Below are 19,732 nucleotides of genomic sequence, written 5' to 3'. Positions count from 1 at the left end.
ATCAAATATGCGAAGAGTGTTAAAAAAAAAAAAACAACTCACAATCAGCCCTAGATGAGAAAATGTGCTTACATTGTTTTTGTTTTTCCAACATCATTCTTAAAAGGAATGTTATGCTAATAAAAGTATTTGACTAAGCATTTACGAACGGAGCACATTAAGGGATGAGCTTGAGTGTTTACGCTGACGTTCAGGAGAATGTTCAGCACGCCAGGCAGTGTTTTAGAAGACATGGCTCATGCCAGAAAGCCAGGATCTGCAGGGCCCTGAGTGGGACCTCGAGATTCCTGCCCAGCGGGCTTTCACCAGGTCCTGGGATTCCCCAGGCCCATGAGGCACTTCCACAGAGAGCCGCCTTCGGATCCCCAGGAAGGCAGCACCCAGACCCAGCTGCACTGGGTTAGAAGCAAGGAATTACGCCATGGCACCCCCTGAGAACCACGGGGACTTCTTGTTTCCATCTTCTGTGCTCAGTTCTGCCTTTGCTGCTTTTGGCAAGAACAGCCACCCTTCTTGGATGAGTGCTGTTCCCGGCAAAGGTGTCAGGAAGCAGTGTTTCAGTGACAAAAAAAAGGCATTTGCAGTCAGAACTCTGGGGAAAGGGTCTGCATTTTGGATCCCAGCACAAGAGGGTGCCCTCTGTGACCTTGAGCAACACCCTCAGCTGTCAGTTTTCTCATCCATCAAATGGGCCAACAGAAACACCATTAGAGTCATAACAAGCAGCTGTGGGCAGGTGGCCCTAGTCACTCACTCAGTCCTCACAGCGACCCCACAGCCACTTTTGGGTAGGTTTCAGAAGCCAGCAAATGTTAATCCGGGGATTCCAGTTTGACCTTGCGAGACCACCTCCAGGTCCAGGGTCAACCACCATAACAATATGTCTAAGCACCTCATGTAAGGCCTGGGACAGAAGACTTCACAACTGCACTAGCTGGGGCTATAGTTGCCACTGCTATGATCAATGCTAAAGTCAAATTATCCCAAACTCAGAAATGAAAGAGAAGAACGGTGGAGACAAATCAGTGCAGCCATCCCCCACCTGGTGGTATCGTAGCCCTTCAGAAAGTAGCGCCACAAAATTCAACAAAACCACGGAGGCCTGGGGCACTTTGTTCCATGTTGCTATGACTCCTGGTCCTATCTGAGTGGTGCTGTTTGGAGGAAAATATTTGCTGCAGTGTTATTTCTAATAAAAGCCCACTGGCCACCAGGTAAATGTCCAATGGAAGGGGACAAGCTGAATTCAAGTCGGTGTGGCAACGTGATAGACTGTAGCCATCAGGAAAAAATAATTAAGCTGTGTTGATTCCTTAGAGCACTGAGTAATGCACAGAACGGTGCGTACCTGGCACAAACAGGGTGCACAAGGAGGACAGGTTTGGTGTGAGCAGGGAAATCAGGTGAGTGGGGAGGGAATTGTCTTCTTCATTGTTTCTTTAGCATGATTTCATCTTTACTCTCATCAGCAAATTCACACACACTCACATACATGCACACCCGTGCACACACACCATCTTGATTTCTGGAGCAGATAAAATAATGTAAAGTTACCTTATTAAAAAAATAAATAAATGGGCAGAGCCTTCTAACATTTGAACCGAAAGAAGATCTTACAGAGAAGGAATTTTACATTTTTATGTTTTTTTGAGAGCTATTATGAGAATAATGAAAACAAAAAATCAATCACAACAAAGCTTTGGGGGTAATTTCATGCTATAACAAAGTTATAGCTTTTTGTTCTCTCAAAATAGCCAAGGATTCGACTTTAATTTGACCAAAAATCCTTTGTCTAAAGATAACAAATATCTTGTATCTGAGCCCTGAGCTTCCACATTCTTTAAGATTTGGCCAGTGTCATAAACCACAGGAGGGACTGAGAATCAGGATCACATTGCCAAATGAACGGCTATATTAAAACTGGGAGGGGCCGATCCCAGACCCTTGCCAACATAAGGGGAAGACAAATAGACAACAAGGAGATAGGGCTTAGTAGGAAGACCACAGAATGTCAGGCTGAGTTTCAGAAAACCCATTATGTAAGTAGACAACCTGCCAGTATTTTATGTCACAAAATGTGCCAGAGTTTGACTGTCACGGTCGGTTGTTTTTTTCCCTTTTTTTACAAAAATAAACAGAAGCCAAGAATTTGGGATCATCTCAAAAAAAAAAAAAAAAGCCAACTACTCCTAACTGGCATTTCCTCATTTAAAAAATTATATATAGAGATGTTGTAGTTGGACACAATATCTTTTTTTATTTATTTTTATGTGGTGCTGAGGATAGAACCTCACACCTTACATGTGCTAGGTGAGCGCTCGACTGCTGAGCCACAACCCCAGCCCCACAATTCCTCATTTCAAAAATAACAAGAAATCTTTGAGGACTTGCAGTGCTGTGCTGAGGCTGAAGTACGACGTTAATAAAAAAGGTTCCTGGTGTGGAGAGGTGGATGAGAAACAGACAGAACATGTGAGCAAGGTGATTTCATTAGCAACAAGGGTGATGAAGCAGGTCTGTCTCCTGTGGCTCCACCAGCCTCCCTATAACTACTTGCCACGTGTGGCTATTTAACTTAAACCAACATTTTTAAAAACTCAGTTCTCCAAAAGAGGCATGCTTCAAGGCCTCAACAGCTGCATGCAGCTAGTGGCTACAACAGGAGACAACCCCGAGGGAGCACATCTGTGTGCTTGAGCAACTGTGTGTAGGAGGATGTGAGAGTGATAAAACGGTTGAGAAAAGCTTATTGCAGAGGAACATTTCAGTTGAGACTCTAGCGTCAAGAAAACAGTGGAGCCATCCACACAAAAATGAATAGAAAGAGGCCCAGATGGCAGAAGTAGCAAGTGCAAAGGCCCTGGGGCAGAAACAGACTTGGTGTTCTGAGGACAGGGTGTGATATAAAATTAAGTTCAAAAAGGAGGGCTCCACTCAACTCTAAATGGGGTGAGTCGAGCCTCAGCCCCAGTCCGGATTCTTTGCATTGGAAGCTGCGAGCCCAGTGAGGAAGGCTAGCTTTCTTCCTGTGATCTGCCAAGGAAGGTCAAGGTGAGGGCAAAGTCCATCATGCTTGTTCCTAACAGAGGATTGTGTAGGGGAGGAGGGAACCTCTAGCAGGAAGTGCTTGTGGCTTATTGAGAGCCCTTCTCCTTTTGCAAAGGCACATTAGTGACGCTGATGCCCTGGAGGATGCAGGAAGGTGCCTTGGTGAGCCCAGCCGGACACGCCATGCCCCTCCTGTGGGAGCTCTGGCTATGCCTGGGTTCTCCTGACTGTGCCCAGGTGAAGGCCACACCCTCCTTGGCCAAGGCCGCACTTTCTGCAGCGGGACTCCAAGTCCCAGAGGGCACTTCCAGTATCAGAAAATAAGTGTTGCTGACGCTCATTTCCTTTTCTCTTTCTAACTCACATACCCAAACTCACAAGTCCACAGTTTGAAACTTCTAGAACAGCATTTGTCTCCTGGGACTCCCAGGATGGGTTCTGGTGGCCACGTTTGAGGCTCAGAAACAAAGCAGGAAAAAAGGCTCTCAAAGCCAGAATGCAAAGTCGGCTTCCTGAGGCCACTTCTCGGAGTCCCCTGTGAGAGGAGCCCAGGAGACACGGAAACCAGCCCTCCACCTCTGGACCTGAGGCCTCCTGCTCTTCCTCTCAGTGGCTGCCCTGCCCTGGAGTGTGAGGTGTGACACAGAAAAACATCCCTATGGAGCCAGATGGGGGTCCTCAAGAAACCACAGCTGGGGACAACTGTCCACGTGGCCACGTCCAGCGCACAGGCCAGGTGGTGCGGCTGCCACTGGTCTGCAAAGGATCCTGTTTTCCCCTCACAGACACACACAGAGACCTGCATGGAAACACACGCATGCAGATACAGACACACACGCCAGACACACACAGAGGTGGGCACACACACGTCAGGTTTCCCACCATGCAGTGTCCCCTCTGCATGATGAACACATAACACACGTTTGTTCCAAGAAGCTGCCGAGCAGAATGGTGAGCACCATGCTGCCGACCCAGGGCCAGATGGAGAGGCGCAAATGGGCAGCTCACGGGGATGGTGCCCAGGCCTGGGCCCCAGTGGCCTTAGCCTGGGTGGGACTTCTGTACCCAACTGCAGTGGCATTTTCTCCATGGGGACCCGAGGGTCGTGAGAGAGCTGGCTCCTCAGGATGTCTTCTGAATCAGCACTTGGTGGTCCTGTGACAGGCCTTTCCTGCTGCACTCTGGAAAAGGTGGTGCACATGGAAGGTGGCAGCACCTGGTCCTGGTGCCAAGGAATGCTGGCACATCCCATATCTTGAGCATGGAGCTCCAGGAGGCATGAGAGGCACGCTGGGCTGTGCTCAGGGGCCTGGTACCCCATCCTCCTGGTGTTGGGGATGGGCTTTGCAAGGCACAGTCTCCAGGAGCCCTCCTGTCAGTCATCCGTGCAGCCTTCCCAGGGCCTCAGGAGTCCAGTGCTATTCAGGGAATGAGCCAGGGAAGTGCCTGATGCAAGCCTGTGCTGGATTTCAAGCCAGCTCTTGCTCCCAGTGTTCAAGGCTTGAATTTTCTGGAACTAGTAGAACTCTTTTTCCTTGTTAAATAATTTAGTCAAAATATTCTTAAAAGCCACTATTGGTGGTGAGGCATTCTGAGAAACTAGAGAGCAAGACCCAGGCACTGTGCATTGACCATTTGGCTCTAAATGTAGCCCAGAGGGTGGCTTCTCCAGGGACCACAGTGGACATGCAGAACTCGTCCTGTCTTCAGCCCAGGCCTGCTCTCAACCTGGCCTCATCGTCAGCTGGCAGGCCCTTCCTGCCCTGGCCACCCAGAAGATGTGTTAGGACACCTGTGCTGCACCAGTCACCTCCCAAAGCACTCTGTTCCTTACAGGGCATACACGGTTGTTTTCTAAATTTGTATTTAGAAATGTGGTGCCAGGGGTGGTACCACATTGAAGGTGGCTTATTATCCCTCTTAGGATAAATAGCGAATGCCTTTCATTTGATAAATCCTTCTATAATCTGGTTCCAGCCATGTGCCCAAGCCATTCCATATCACAAGAGGCCCCTACCTTGCCTTACTGTTGGGCTACACTGGCCCCTGCAAATCCTCAGCTCACGACGTCCCCCCCCCCCAGCACAGCTACTGTCTCACACAGCCCTCCTGCTGCACATGGGCTTCCCACTGGAGCCCTGCTCGTCCTTCAGACCCAAAACGACAGAGATCGCCCTCCCCTGCAGCGGCTGGAGAGCCCCTGGTGTGTACTCCTGCAGCCCCAGAACCCTACAGCCCTTTCCATGAAAACATTTAAATTCAATTAATGTAAAATGCATGTAAATTTATTTCAATTCCTTCTCAGGAAAAAAATGTTATTTGTTGAAATTTACCACATTTGAAAATTAGATTTTAAGAATCTTATGCCGGGGGCTGGGGATGTGGCTCAAGCGGTAGCGCGCCATGCCTGGCATGCGTGTGGCCTGGGTTCGATCCTCAGCACCACATACCAACAAAGATGTTGTGTCCGCCGAGAACTAAAAAAATAAATATTAAAAATTCTCTCTCTCTCTCTCTCTCTCTCTCTCTCTCTCTCTCTCTCTCTCCCCTCTCTCACTCTCTCTTTTTTAAAAAAAAAAAAAAAGAATCTTATGCCTTCAGACACATGAGCTGAAAATAAATTAGACTTGGATAAATTGTTTTTACTATTCTTTCTAAATGTTTTGCTTTCTTAAACAGTCTAATTTGTTTGACTTGAATTATACTATCTCAGATTATAAAAAGTTGAGGTGTCAAAAATAAAACACAAAAATAATAAAAATGACCTAGTTTCCAGATAGTTATGGACAGAAAAACAGAAATAATTGAGGAATACTTTGCACAGTTATGGTAACGAGTAGGAAAATACTGTCTCTTTTCAGAATTTCATTTGGAGGTTCTAGGTTGTAAAGTAATTGCTTCTCAAATATAAATCCACTGAGGATAGGTCAGTCAGGACTTGTGAATAAATAATAGTCTTCACACTGATAAAATCAGGTCTCCATTGAAAGGTGGAAACAGGAGAACCAAGGAAACTAATATTTTCATCCTGAATTTGACCAATAAATTCTCTAATTCACCTTATATCTATTTGATTGTTACTAAAATCACAGACTTAGAGTACAGGTAAAAATCTTTCTTTATGAATCAAACTGTGAAAGATGATGTATTAAGAACTGTGTAATGTTTTGAACGACCAACAATAAAAAAAAATCTTTCTTTAATCTATGCTTCTTTACACAAATAAACACCTCAAAAAATTTATCTGAGATTAATTCAAGTGTACTCATGTTAAAACTGCAAGTTAAAATAGCTTTCCTATTGGAAAATTTATATTTTCATTCTAAAAGAAGTCTGTTAACCTTTATAACATAGAATTTCACACCAAGATATTACATACTAAAACAAATGAGTTATTTTGAAATATGCAGTTTGAATTCAGCAAATAGTAAAATAAAAAACTTTACCACATGTGTTTAATTTAGGATTCTGTAATAAATGCAAGCTTTAATTATGAAATGCTCTTGCCACAGGTTGCTGACTTCCTTATTACGTACATGATAGCAAATTACTCTCATATAAAAAAAATTACTTCTCCTTTATACTTTTGTATTTGGATTCCTCCCATAATCACCAGAGATTAAAGCATTCTATGTGATATGTGACAATACCATTCAATAAAGCTTTCTTGTAATGTTAAAGTTAGTATTTGTAGGAGACTTGTTCAATATTCTGTGAAACTCTTGGTTGATAATAAAATGCACATAATCAACAGTGACAGAGCTACACTTTCCTTACACAAGATCGTTCTCAGTGATGGCAGAATAAGTCTTATGTGCTGAGAAATTCTGTTATTGATGCTATCATGAATTCAATCTTCAAAAATATTTACATAACTTTATATAGGTTAGTATTTATTAATATTGCCACAAAATGTAATTTAAGTGCAGCTCCACATACATAACAATTATTAGTATGTGTGTATACTATTATTATCATTTTCTGTGTCAGAACTAATTAGTAAAGGCAATTTCCAAAGACTTCTAAAAACCATGCCTTTTAATTGAAGCACTCAGTGCAGGTTGATATCCTGTGTCACCTACTTAACAAAAAGTTTCTACAAATAGAGTGCCTGTTTGAATAGGTATAGCCAAATATCAAGCTAAACTTAAATTCACAAGGACTTTTTATGACATAGTTATAATGATTCAGAAGCTAGCTACAAAGACATAACCAATATTTTCAATTTCAATTGTAAAAAAAGTGTCTCTGAAGAGTAATACAGCCAACTGAAACTAGTAATCATTGTAAAAATAGAAACCAAAATTATTATACAATTATATTTTATGTTTATTATTGGAACCAGTAAGACAATTGATAAGTTAGTCTTATTTAAATGTGATTCTGAGGCTACAGTCATCTAATCATACTTTTCTAATGAAACAGGTTAGATACACATTGATTTAAGATAATCTTTGGGCTGGTAGGGTCTAGTCATTTAGCTCTCCCTATTTCCTAAAAGCTCAAGAATCTCTGACCAAACAATACTAACTCCACTGAGGGATGCAAACTGACGTTTAGACTCCTTGATAACCAAGTAAAGGTTTTTCTACTCTCTGTTTATTCCTCCTGATGAGATTCAAGGATCTGGCCAATTTCAATTTTTAAGTTTTCATCAACTATATAAATACAATCAGAGGATGATGTCCTAAAGTAGAAGGAGGTCTTCAAGACTCAAGCTTGAAGCATCTCTAATATTACTGACCAAGAAAGGAAGGATGTCATGCATTCTTATACAAATTAGTGTTGAAATTAATCATTTATTTGTCCCATCCACATCTAAGATTTAAGATTAAGAGAATCTTTGGTCTGGTAGAGTCCAATTAAAAGAACTAATACAAACACGAACTAGCTTAATTAATGTGCATGTAACTGATAATATGAGAAAGAAGGGATTAGGAGACCATGGATATTTTATATTGAAAGACATGTTGTTAGTCTCCTACTGATTGTTCTCATTCTCGTGTGGACTGAAGAACTGATTCTTAACTATATGCAAAATAGGAATGTATAAAATGTTATCAAGTGATTTTATATTTCTGAAATCTTTTGATGTTTATGTATTATTGATGACCTTTTTTATTTTTGTTGGTGCTTTATAATTATAGATAATAGTAAATTTAATTATTCCCTCTTCACACATGCATCTCTCATTCCCCCATATCTTCCCTTTTCTTCTCCTCTTCCATCACCAAGATATGCTTGTTTCTACTCTGTTGATCTCCCTTATAGCATTATTATCATTGTTATTATTATTTTTAAATTAGTGCCTTATAACTATATATTTAAGTGAGATTTATTGTGGTATATTCATAATTCATATAAGACAATTTGTTAAATTTAATTCCTCAGTACTTCCCTATACTTTCCCCTCCCCCCTTCCTCTCAATCTCCTTCCTCAACTTTTTGGTCTTTCTTCTAATTTCATGAGATCCCTCTGTTTTATTTCTTCTCTCTCTCTCTCTCTCTCTCTCTCTCTCTCTCTCTCTCTCTCTCTCTCAACAGTACACTAGGTTTTCCATTTTGTAGAGGGCAAGGGAATGACATATTGAGATGCTCAAGAGGTAAGTTTCAGTTAGAAGTAAAGAAAGCTTCAAAATAAAATGAGATATTAAAGAGCAGGGCTGGAAACAGAATCTAACTCCTTAACTCAATGTGTACTTAGAAGGGTAAATGAAACAATCAATCTAACTCAGTTTGGTTAAAGTAATGCTCCTTCTGAATCATGAATCATTTTATTTGAACAAATCATCAAAATTATTGTATAGGCATGTCTTAAAAATATATGAAATTAACAAGTGTCTACACGTTAAGTGGTTGGAATAATTAAGCATTGGAAGGGGTAGGTAAATTTTTCTTTTCATGTATTTTATTATTCTAGTTTTATTTCAACCCTGTGAAAGTGTTGCCTAATTAAAATTATGTAACAAGAAGGGATTCTTTGGTAAAATATGCTATTTGATACTAAAATAAATGTTGTAGATAACATTAAAAGAACTAATACATCAGTTACCCTTCCATTGATTGACATATTGCCTTTCTAGGGTAACTGATGTGAAACAGCAATCTGTTTACGGAGTAAAGTTGGGAGTTCATAACCCACTTGAATCAAACTGTGAAAGATGATGTATTAAGAACTGTGTAATGTTTTAAACGACCAACAATAAAATAAATAAATAAATAAATAAAATAAAAAGCTTTTAGAAACAAAAAATAAATAAATAAAAGAACTAATACAAATAGTGACAAATGCATAATACTGAGGTCCACCCCCAGTTTGAAGTATAGAAGCAATTCCTATTAGGGTGTCCCAGTTTATACAATAGGATTGTGTTGGAAATTTCTTTATTTCTTACTTTCTTTTTTTTTTTTTTTTTTGCTAAGGGGAATTGAACCCAGGGGTGTTTCTCCACTGACCACACCCTAGCCCTTTTTGTTTTATTTTTCATTTTGAGACAAGGTTTCACTCAGTTGCTTAGAGCCTCTCTAATGTTCTGAGGCTGGCCTTGAATTTGTGATCCTCATATCTCAGCCTCCCTAGTGCCTGGGATTACAGGCACATGCCATGGTCCAGGGTTAGTGATGGGGAAATTAATAATACTAGTTCTAAAGAAAATCACAGAGCTTATTGGATTTTGTACCATTGTATGATCATTCTTTTTGAGAGTGCATATTGTGTTTCAACAAACGTAGATTTTGATGAAATTGGTAATGCTCAATTTCATTTGTATAGATATGATTTCAAAGCTCAATATTTTATGCAAATATTTTTGCACTTGAGCATTTAGAGTAAATGCACAAATAATTATTTCACATGGTTGTATTGATTAATACTGAAGTTAGAAAGAAGGCTTACTTTATTAATATCAACTAGATTTTGTTTTGCTTTTTATTCCTCAAAGAAAATAGGTACAGAGGAAAGAACTGAAACAGGCCTAATCATTATTCTTAGCCTCCACTGGATATTCTTTCAAGCTCATTTCAATAATCTTTATCAATATTTGTCAACATTCTGCAATTGTTTGAGGTACCGGCCACATTAAGATTTTTGATGAAAAGCATTTTCAAGTATTTTAAAAAAAAATTTCCAATAATAACACATCTTGGAAAGATTATGGATTATACATTATAGTAAACTGCTTAATATTTGACATGTTATGGATCTGCATCTGAAGTTCTATAATGCGTAGAAGAATTAGGGCTAGTTTATATAGGGTTATGTTCCTTGTCTGTAAAATAACATTACTTCAATAATTCAGAGAAAACAGGTAAACTAGGATCTTGTTTTATAGTATGATCTTCCTTGCTAATGAAAAGTGCTTTGCAGAATTGAACTCATATTTAATAATATTGAAGTCTTAATTTCCTGTCAATATGTGCTTTTCCTTCAGGAACATTCGTCATCCAGGTAACAGCAAGTGACGCTGATGATCCTACAAGTGGCAATAATGCAGGTCTCCTGTACAACTTATGACAAGGGCAAGCCTATTTTTCTGTTGAACCCACAACAGGTATTTCTGATTTTAAAAAAAAATGAATTTTGTTGATTTTGTTGGCTGGGGTTGTGGCTTAGGTGTAAAGTGCTTTTATTCACTTTTATTCACTTTTGCGGCTGTAGGTAGTAAACTTATGGAATCAGAGATATCAGAACATGGATGCTTTTGTGAGATTATTCTTCTGCATACCCCAAATAATAATTTAAATGACTATTTTTATTGTGCAATTTTGTTTCAAGAATAAGATACTTGCTTTGATCGCTCAAGTAATAAATGTAAGGTAGATTGTATGAAAATTCTTTTTTTAAGGAAATATCTTTTTGAGGAAACTCTGTTTTAGCTACACAAATACATTTACAAACATTTCCAGAAAGCATGAGCAACTCTCATAAGAAGAAATTATGATTAAACATAGAACAAAGAAGAAGCAAGTAAAATTGTGTATGTGTGTTTGTATCTATTCACACATATTCAACCAGAGCATGATGTCCTAATTATTGACTGTTGAAAAATGAAACAAAACTGTTGATTGCTTCATCTTCTTCTTCTCTCACTTTCTCTCTGACTTGCCCCATGCCCCAATGTCCAGTGAAATCATATTTATGTTGATGGCTCAACAGAAGTCACTTTCACTCATTTCCTTCCAGTAGAATAATCAGTAAACCACAGCAAGTTAGCAACATTTAAATCTATTTTTACATATCAGGTTTCCCAATCATTAGTTGTATATGGGAGAATGGTTTGTTAGTGTGCATGTACACACTAAATGCACAGGTCTAAATCATGTCGATGCTGCTCAACTTAGCAAATTCTTGTCCGGATTAGGGTTCTCAAATCTTCTGACTTGTCAAGCAAAACATTTATGTATCAAAAAATGTTTTGGTCAACAATGAAGAATGGCAGTGGTTCCATAATAGTATCATGGATCTGAAAAATTCCTTTTTGACACAATTTGAATGCTCATTGTAACATCCTCCATGCCTTTTCTTTTTATTTTTTATTGGTTAGGTTTTTGGTCTTTTCCCAGTCTTCAGACTTTCAGTCTCTACATAGTTTAAACTTTGATATATTTCCGGATCAAGTCATTGGACTTATTTTCCCAAAACCCTTAATCCTTGATGCTATTAACCCTGTGGCTTTAAAGACTGCTGCTGGGCCTGACAACATCCAAGTCTACATGTCCATTCTGAATTTTCTCTTGAACTCCACAGGTAGACATCAAGCTTCCTACTCAGCATCTTCATTTGTACATGTTATACACATTTAAAAGCTAACATTCTCTTTATTCAGCTTCTGATTTCATTTGCCTGCTATTCCTCTTATTCCTACAGATTTTCTTATCTCAATTATTAACAAATCCAGGCTCCATATTGCTCAAGCTTAAATCTCATTTATTCAGTTCAAACACCACTGGGTGTGAAGAATTAATGATCCAACTCAGATTGAACTGGGCCAAATCCAGTTCAATTTTAATTTCTACTCAGCTGAGTTGATGATCAGTTCTATACATTTGCTGATACCTTCTGATTTTTATTTTCTGTGAGCAAAGACACATACACACACACTCAACTTTTAAGAGGAGAAGATTCTGTTAAGGTTTAGAAGTCCTTTTCTCTTTCTCAAACCAAAAACTCAATCTTTTGCAGGTATTGTTCATTTCTCACTTTCAAAACAATCTGGATGCTTCTCACCTGCTCCTTCCAACCACATTGGATCATGCTGCTGTCTTAATCAGTCTCTGTTATTGCAATAAGCTCTCACCTAACCCTCGAGTTTCACCATCTTCCTCCTTCAGTTTATTTCAACACAGCTCTCATGATCTTGCATGTCATATCTTATCAGTTCTATGCCTTCCCATCTCACAGATGAAAAGTCAGCACCCTTAGTATCACCTAATGGGTCCTAGCATTCCTAAATGATCTGACACCATTCAATCCTGTTAAGGACCTCTGAGACCTCATCTATGTCACTCTATCCTTTGCTTTCTGGAAAACCAACTTCAGGCAATCAACATGGATTTTCATCTTCTCTGTCCTCATATATTTCTTCCCCTATTTAAATTCTTAACCAAGAGCCATATCAACAGTGAGTTCTTTCCACTTCATCAAAATTTAAAACTATCCACCACAACATAGCCGGAGTACTTGTTAGTATCCAGTTTATTGTATGCTTCATTCCTGCTAATATGAGCAGAGGGAAGCATCATTCTATATATTTTACCTTGTTGTATCCCAGTTACTAGAATATGGACTTGTTAAGAATTCATGCTGAAAAAAATATTTTTGAATGTGAAATAAACTGCAAAGACTGAGTACTGATGGTAGAAAATATTCTTTTGTTTTCTAATTTTAAAACCTGGTGGTTTAATATAAACTCAATAATATTTAATTCTGAAGCATCTGTTTTGAAGTGTATGTTAATGTCATTGTTTTCTCTTGATTAATTGTTGGGAACTTTAATTTGTACAATCAAATCAATTATTTTTAAAAATGTTTCCATAAGGAAAGAACTACAGTTAAATCATTACATTCACTCTAAAAAATAAAAGAACAAAGAAAACAAAAGTAAAGAGTAATATATTCACAACTTATAAGTAACTATTCTCCCACTTTAAATAAAAGTATAGTCTCAAAATGCAAGCTGTTAAGTAACTTGCTGTATACTTCTAAAGGAACCTAAAATTCCTTTAAATAATTCTATTATGTCTGCTTTATTTTAATATTTTATTTTCAAGAAGTCTCATTCATTGAAATATTAACACCTAGGATTATTTCTTACATTTCAGAATAAATCATATATAATAATTTAAGAATGGGCAGCTGGAGTTGTAGCTCAGTGATAAAGTGCTTACCTCACATTGCATTTAAATAAATGTAAGTCAGTCTAGAATGTCAGCTTTACATTAATAAGTCACTCAGTTAGTAGTTCTCTGATATTATTTAAGTCATCTCTTAATTACTTATAATACCTTATACAATGTAAATGTTACTTAAATAGTTGTTATCTGTGTTGTTTAGAAAATAATGAAAAACTTGTACATACTCAGTACAAATACACATTTTCCAAATGCATTTGATACATAGTTGGTTGACTACACTGACATGAACCCACATATGTGAAGGAATAACTGTCTCTCTATATATGTATATATAATATATATGATAATAAAGGTAGGTTTGTTTTTTACCACAGATATGCATACATATATTTGCTCTTGGATATTTACTCAGGGGGATTAAAATAAAAGAATCACAAGAAGTAATGGAGACTGTTGCACCTACATCTTGCTTAAAATACTCTTCTTCAATCAAAAGAAATGAAACTGACTGGAGAACTGGTTGAATCCACAGTTATTACAGGGAGAACATTGTGGTTCTAAAAATGTAAGGAAGAAGCCATTAAAGAATGGAAGAATAGGAGTGTGTTGAAACGGCCAAGGAACCATGCTGTAATTAATACCTAATGTCCAAAACTGAGTATTTGAACAAAAAATGAATTAAAATATTTGGTTTGTATGATGAGTTTTGGTTTGAATCATTGGAAACAATTCTTATGAATAGATACTAATGAAGATAAATAAAGAAGCACATTTTTAATCACTTGTAAAATAATTTTAATTAATAAATGTATAATCAAAGAAATAGATATCAACATTAGCAAAATAAAGTGGTAATATTGTGGTCATTATTTGTACATGGATACTGAAATCAGTAGGTTAATATATAAAAAGAAGCCAAATGTTTTCAGAATATCTTCCTGAGATCTTTAATAATTACAAAAACATAGTAGTTTTACAGTGAAGAAACCTGGCAGATACTTTGATCAAGAGTCACAGCTAATATTACAATTACTAAGACAAGATTGATACCTCTGTAACTTTCAGGCTCATTTTATCTGATCATGGGAAAGCCTCAGACAGACACCGACATTTGAGAGGCACTGTATAAAATCACTAACTAATATTTTCCCATACACTAAAGGGCATACCAAACAAGGACATTGATACACTATGGAGGGGACTAAAGTGACATGGAAAAAAATGCACTACATAATCCCAGACAGGACTATGAATAAGGGAAAAGAACATTAGTGGAGTGACTGGTGAAATCCAATACTACAGTTTGTATTTTATTTAATAAAAGTAGAGCATTTAATTTATCTTGAAATAATAATAACATTATGGTCATACACAACAATTTAGAAGCAGAATCTGGTTGAGAGGCATAAGGGAAAATTTGTACTTTTGAGAACAGTCCTATGAGACTTAAGTTATTTAAAAATATGCATTTAATTGAATTAGTGAGAACATTGCCAGTGTAACTGAGAGGAGGATAGTACAAACCAAAATAAAATAATTTACTATTGATTAGTTTTCTGATGTTTTCTCCTAATTTAAAAAATGTTGTAAAAGGAAAATGAATGCACATATAAAATTTGATTAGCTGCAATTTATCTCAAGGCCAAGGAGATTTCATCTGGTGAAGATGATGTGAGAAAGAAAAAAATCTATATAATCAGAATTGGTGGCTCTAGAAAAAAATAAGGAAAATAATTCATATTATATATTATTGCTTAAATCACATACTATTATCCAATCTTCCTAGGTGATCAAATATGATTTTATTCCATTTTAATTTGTCAATGGGATCTACATCTATTCATTATCTACTAATTTAAAAGAATGTATAACTCCTTATCAAACTTTTAGTGGGTTTTAGTTGCAGTGGTGTTTCCAGAAACAAAATGGGATATTTAATACAAAATGTCAACTGTTAAAATCCTCTTTAATTTTGCTGACAAATATATTCAGTGGGTAATATGATCACTTGTAGCTATTCAAATAAAATGCTTATGAATGTTTAAATATATTTAAAACTGAACTCCTCTATGTCTTCATTCTAATTTCTATTTTAATTCTTTCTTTAACACCATGATAAAAATTAGTATAATATTTTTAGAAATCTGTCAATTCAAGATTAAATTATTCTCATCTTTGCCACAATTTTGGCAAATCTCACTGAAGTCTCATGGAAATATTCAGGAATATATGCACAGTGAGAAGCCGTCATTGAAACCACATGGTATTTTACTTTACTTTTCATTATTCATCATTTGCAAGCTGATGAGACATGCCGAGAACTTCAAGGCTTCTTTAATTGTAGATCTGAGATAATTTTGCAGACTTTCGCATGACGTATTTTGCAACTTGACTTCCTTTCATGTGTGCTCAATTGTACATTAATCAATATGTGCATCCCCAAAGTAAAGGACAGTGGATCTAGGATATTTCTGGAACTTGAAATATTATATAATTCTGGAACAAAATGAAAGGTCAATCTGCTACTTAAAAGAAGTCATTTTTATCAAGTCCTATTGAATTTTTTTATTTAAATGGACAAAAGTAACTTTTGTATGATAGTAAGTAAGTAATTATAATATCATACACAGATTCTCACGCAGTAGATCTAGTGTAGGAAAGAAAGAAAAAAATAAAAGGTTCACAGTCACTCATTTCTGCTACTTACTTTTACTTCTCTGTATCTCACAAAATTTTTTTGCAGGGGAGGGCAAGGTATTTCTTTTTAACCATGTCATTTACATATTAAAATCCTCTCTTGGGTTTGATAATGAGTTATGCTTGTTTAGATTTAGCATACACCAGTTTAAATGTAAAGCTGTATTAGTTTCTTTTTCCTATGACTGTGGAGTTCACTAAATATGTGGATGTGCCATTTTTAAAATCGGCATCTCATAAGCTATGCAGAATATGCTTTTAATAATTTACCTGGTGGCATAAAACCATGTTATATATCAATGTGATACAGCAAATATGATGATACAAGGGGGGTCTTTTCTCTTGGTACAGATATTCTATTACTGGAAGTAAAGAGTTCACTATCAGTGACAATGGCACAATCATTGTCACTAGCACACTTGACCGGGAGATCAACACATGGTACAACCTAAGTGTCACAGCCACAGAAAGATGTAAGTACTAATTTGGAAACCGTATATTTCATCACGGTGGTCTTAATGACATTGCATTATCCCTACACCTGAGGACAGAGCTATTTTTAAATGTTGTTGAAATTTGTAGTTAAATGATGTTTGATATGTAAGGTTACATACATATATATTATTTGGTCATAAATTATTATGTATTCATTTCTATTAAAGCTTTCTTAAAATGTTATGACTAAGTATTTTCTAAACTGTTTTTACTTATTATATAACAATAAATAATGTTTAATGCAAAGATAATTTGGAGGAAAACACAACATATAAAACTTGAAATTTTATGCCCTGACAATCATATGCATTAAAATATTTTCATTTCAATAAATAAAAACTAAAAACATATTTCTACAAGTTTTTGAACATATTCTGTGTGAGTTTATTTTTATATTATCATTTTAATTAAAAAAGGAAAATCTTATGTAATTTCTAAAAACATTCATCTGAAAAGACAGTTTCAGGTAGCAAACTCAATTCATGGTATTGGTTCCCCAGATTGTCAATTTAGAGAAGTATGTAATTAGTTTTATATACTGCTTTATGAAAATAATAGTAAAATTATAAGATCTGAACTAAAGTTTTAGGTTTATAATGATTTATATTTGTTTAGTTCAAACATAACTAGCTTAGTCTATCAGTTCACAAGTAACTCTTCCAGAAAGCAGATAAGAAATGCCTCCATTTTTACCTGTGTTTAGGATAAAATGTCAGTGTTAATTCTTTTAGAATTTAGACATTTAACATAAATCATAGTTCAATATTATTATAGTACAGAATATGGAGGATACAAATCATATTCATCACCTGTCTGCATATCCCAAAAAGAGTGGTCCCTTTTTTAACTAAACTTACATTTGCAGTTGAACTGATGGTCAGATCTTACTAATCATTAATGACCAGTTGTCTGCTTGTTTGTTTCAGCGAAAAGCAGATGATTTCATTGTTAAGGTATAAAAGTGGGTAAAATAATACCAATTTACCATTTGAATAGTGTCCATAACATTATGAGTGAATCAGTTATTCAATCATCTGACATAAAGCATAAAGGAATAAATACAACACAATAGGAAAGACTGTCAAAATCATCGCCATTATTTGGTACATGAATTTAGTGTAATACTGTAGTACAGCACAGGAGTGAAGCTGTGAATTTGAGATGTTCTAGAAGGCATCCTCCTTTCTTATAATCGATTTTACATAGAATTTTAACAATCTTATTCACTTTTTTTGTATTCCTTTGAGGCTTAAAACCTTAGTCTACCTTATTCCTCATGTTATTGAACAGCTGCAGGTGATATGGCAGAGTGGAAAGTGCTCTCACATGTTTTTTTTTTTTTTTTTTTTTTGCAATATGTTGAATAACTCTGCAGAAATGTTGCAGCAGGACTTGGGTCAGGATTTGAATTTTCTGTCTAACTAAACAATAAAGGACGAGGAGCAAATGTTACAATGGAACAAATGCCTGCTGCTGCAGAAGAAATGCCAAGGCTTTTCCTGTCAGGAAGCACAAAGGTGTTTATTCCGAGAGCAAGAAGCTTTTATTCAATGCGTATTTATTTCTGAGAACAAATCATTCATAATGTCACTCTCTACAAAGCTATTGTAAAAAAAAAAAAAAGAATCCAAATCAGGTCGAAGGAAGACTAGATTCCTCAAAAAATATGTTTATCTATAAAATTGCTCTCAGCTATTAGATGATCAAAATTTATTGAATGTATAGAAATGTTTTGTATTCAAGCTTATTTTGTATGTTAATATAATGCTTATAAGAATATATAATTTCTTTTCTTAACTTAGATGTACCATAATGTGAATTACTAGAAGGTAAACTCTTTAAAATTTATAGTTTGTACTTTTAGATATAAAATGCTCTAATCTTGTATGAATAAAAAGAATCAAAAAATAAATGAATGCAACAAAAATTTCCAGATAATTTAATTATATACTATCAAATTAGCTATATAATTACTTTTTTATCAGACAAATGCCTTTCTATGATAGAAGATCCCTATAGGAAAATTATCTAAGCATTTTTTGGTTCAGCATTGTAAAACAAAACAAAAACAATAATACGTATCTTTGAGTTATAAGATACCTGCTATCCACAAAAGTCGTTACTTCAACACTTGTATGTTTACATATGTACTATGAATAAAGTGCATAATCTGATCAACACTATAATTATGTCATCATATATTCTGTTCAAGGGTGATATTAAAATATTTAAAGACCAGCCCAGTACAATGCAGGTACTCAGACAAGACTTCAGCTCCTAAGCTGCATTGGTTCCACAACTGATCCACAGCCCCTACAGCATTAAGAAATAGCTCCATATGCTCTGCATAATTCACATGTTTACATATGTGTGTGGTAATGTACATTATTCAGTTAATAGAACATAAAATTTATAGTTTAAAAGATGGCATATTCCAATGGCTCACACTAGAAACTATAGATATTACAATGCTGTGTATGTTGAAGAAAATAACCAAACAGCAATGATAGCAGAAACTGGGAATCATTTGAGGCACATCAGGGAAAATGTCTTCATCTTGTCACTTCTGAATCACATTTTCACATATTAATTTATAAAAATTATAGTTTGTGGCTAAAAAGATTGAGTTCTGTGAAACTGCATATTATAAACATTTTATTAAGTATTTTACAGATTAACATCTCAGCGATTTGTTAAACTATTTTATGTAACATAATTTTAAAATTCACAGTAAAATTTGAGGTCAATATTATTTGAATTTCACACACACACACACAAACACACACACACACATACACACACACACAAAACTGCAGCCTCTGTAATTTGCTTTCCCACCCTCAGTGATAAATGGATAGAACAATCACAATTATATCAGATTCCAAAGCCTGTTGTCTTAATCCTATGCTACATTTTCCCATATTAATAGAGCAAATGAAAGAAAGTATGTGTTTCACTCAGTGTTTTTAAATTAACTATAAACACTATACTCCTCACCAGTCACATTTTTCCATTTTTAAACTTGCAAGACAATTATATTTAAATGCTTTTATTTGTATGAATGACTCAAATGTAGGGTCTCAATTAGCCCCCATTGTGTGGCTTCCTTAGAACCAAACTTGAACAATCTATGAGAACA

At 36.0% G+C, this 19,732-nt stretch overlaps 1 pseudogene; it reads left to right on the top strand.

Annotated features, from left to right (window-relative positions):
- Window positions 1-421: 421 nt before the first annotated feature.
- Window positions 422-19,732, top strand: part of LOC144369676 (cadherin-19-like) — a 36,960-nt pseudogene continuing 17,649 nt past the window's right edge.

Source organism: Ictidomys tridecemlineatus, chromosome 13 (genome assembly GCF_052094955.1).
Source record: "Ictidomys tridecemlineatus isolate mIctTri1 chromosome 13, mIctTri1.hap1, whole genome shotgun sequence".
NCBI lineage: Eukaryota > Metazoa > Chordata > Mammalia > Rodentia > Sciuridae > Ictidomys > Ictidomys tridecemlineatus.
Note: the sequence above shows the minus strand (reverse complement) of the source record. Positions and strands in the feature narration are given on the sequence as shown.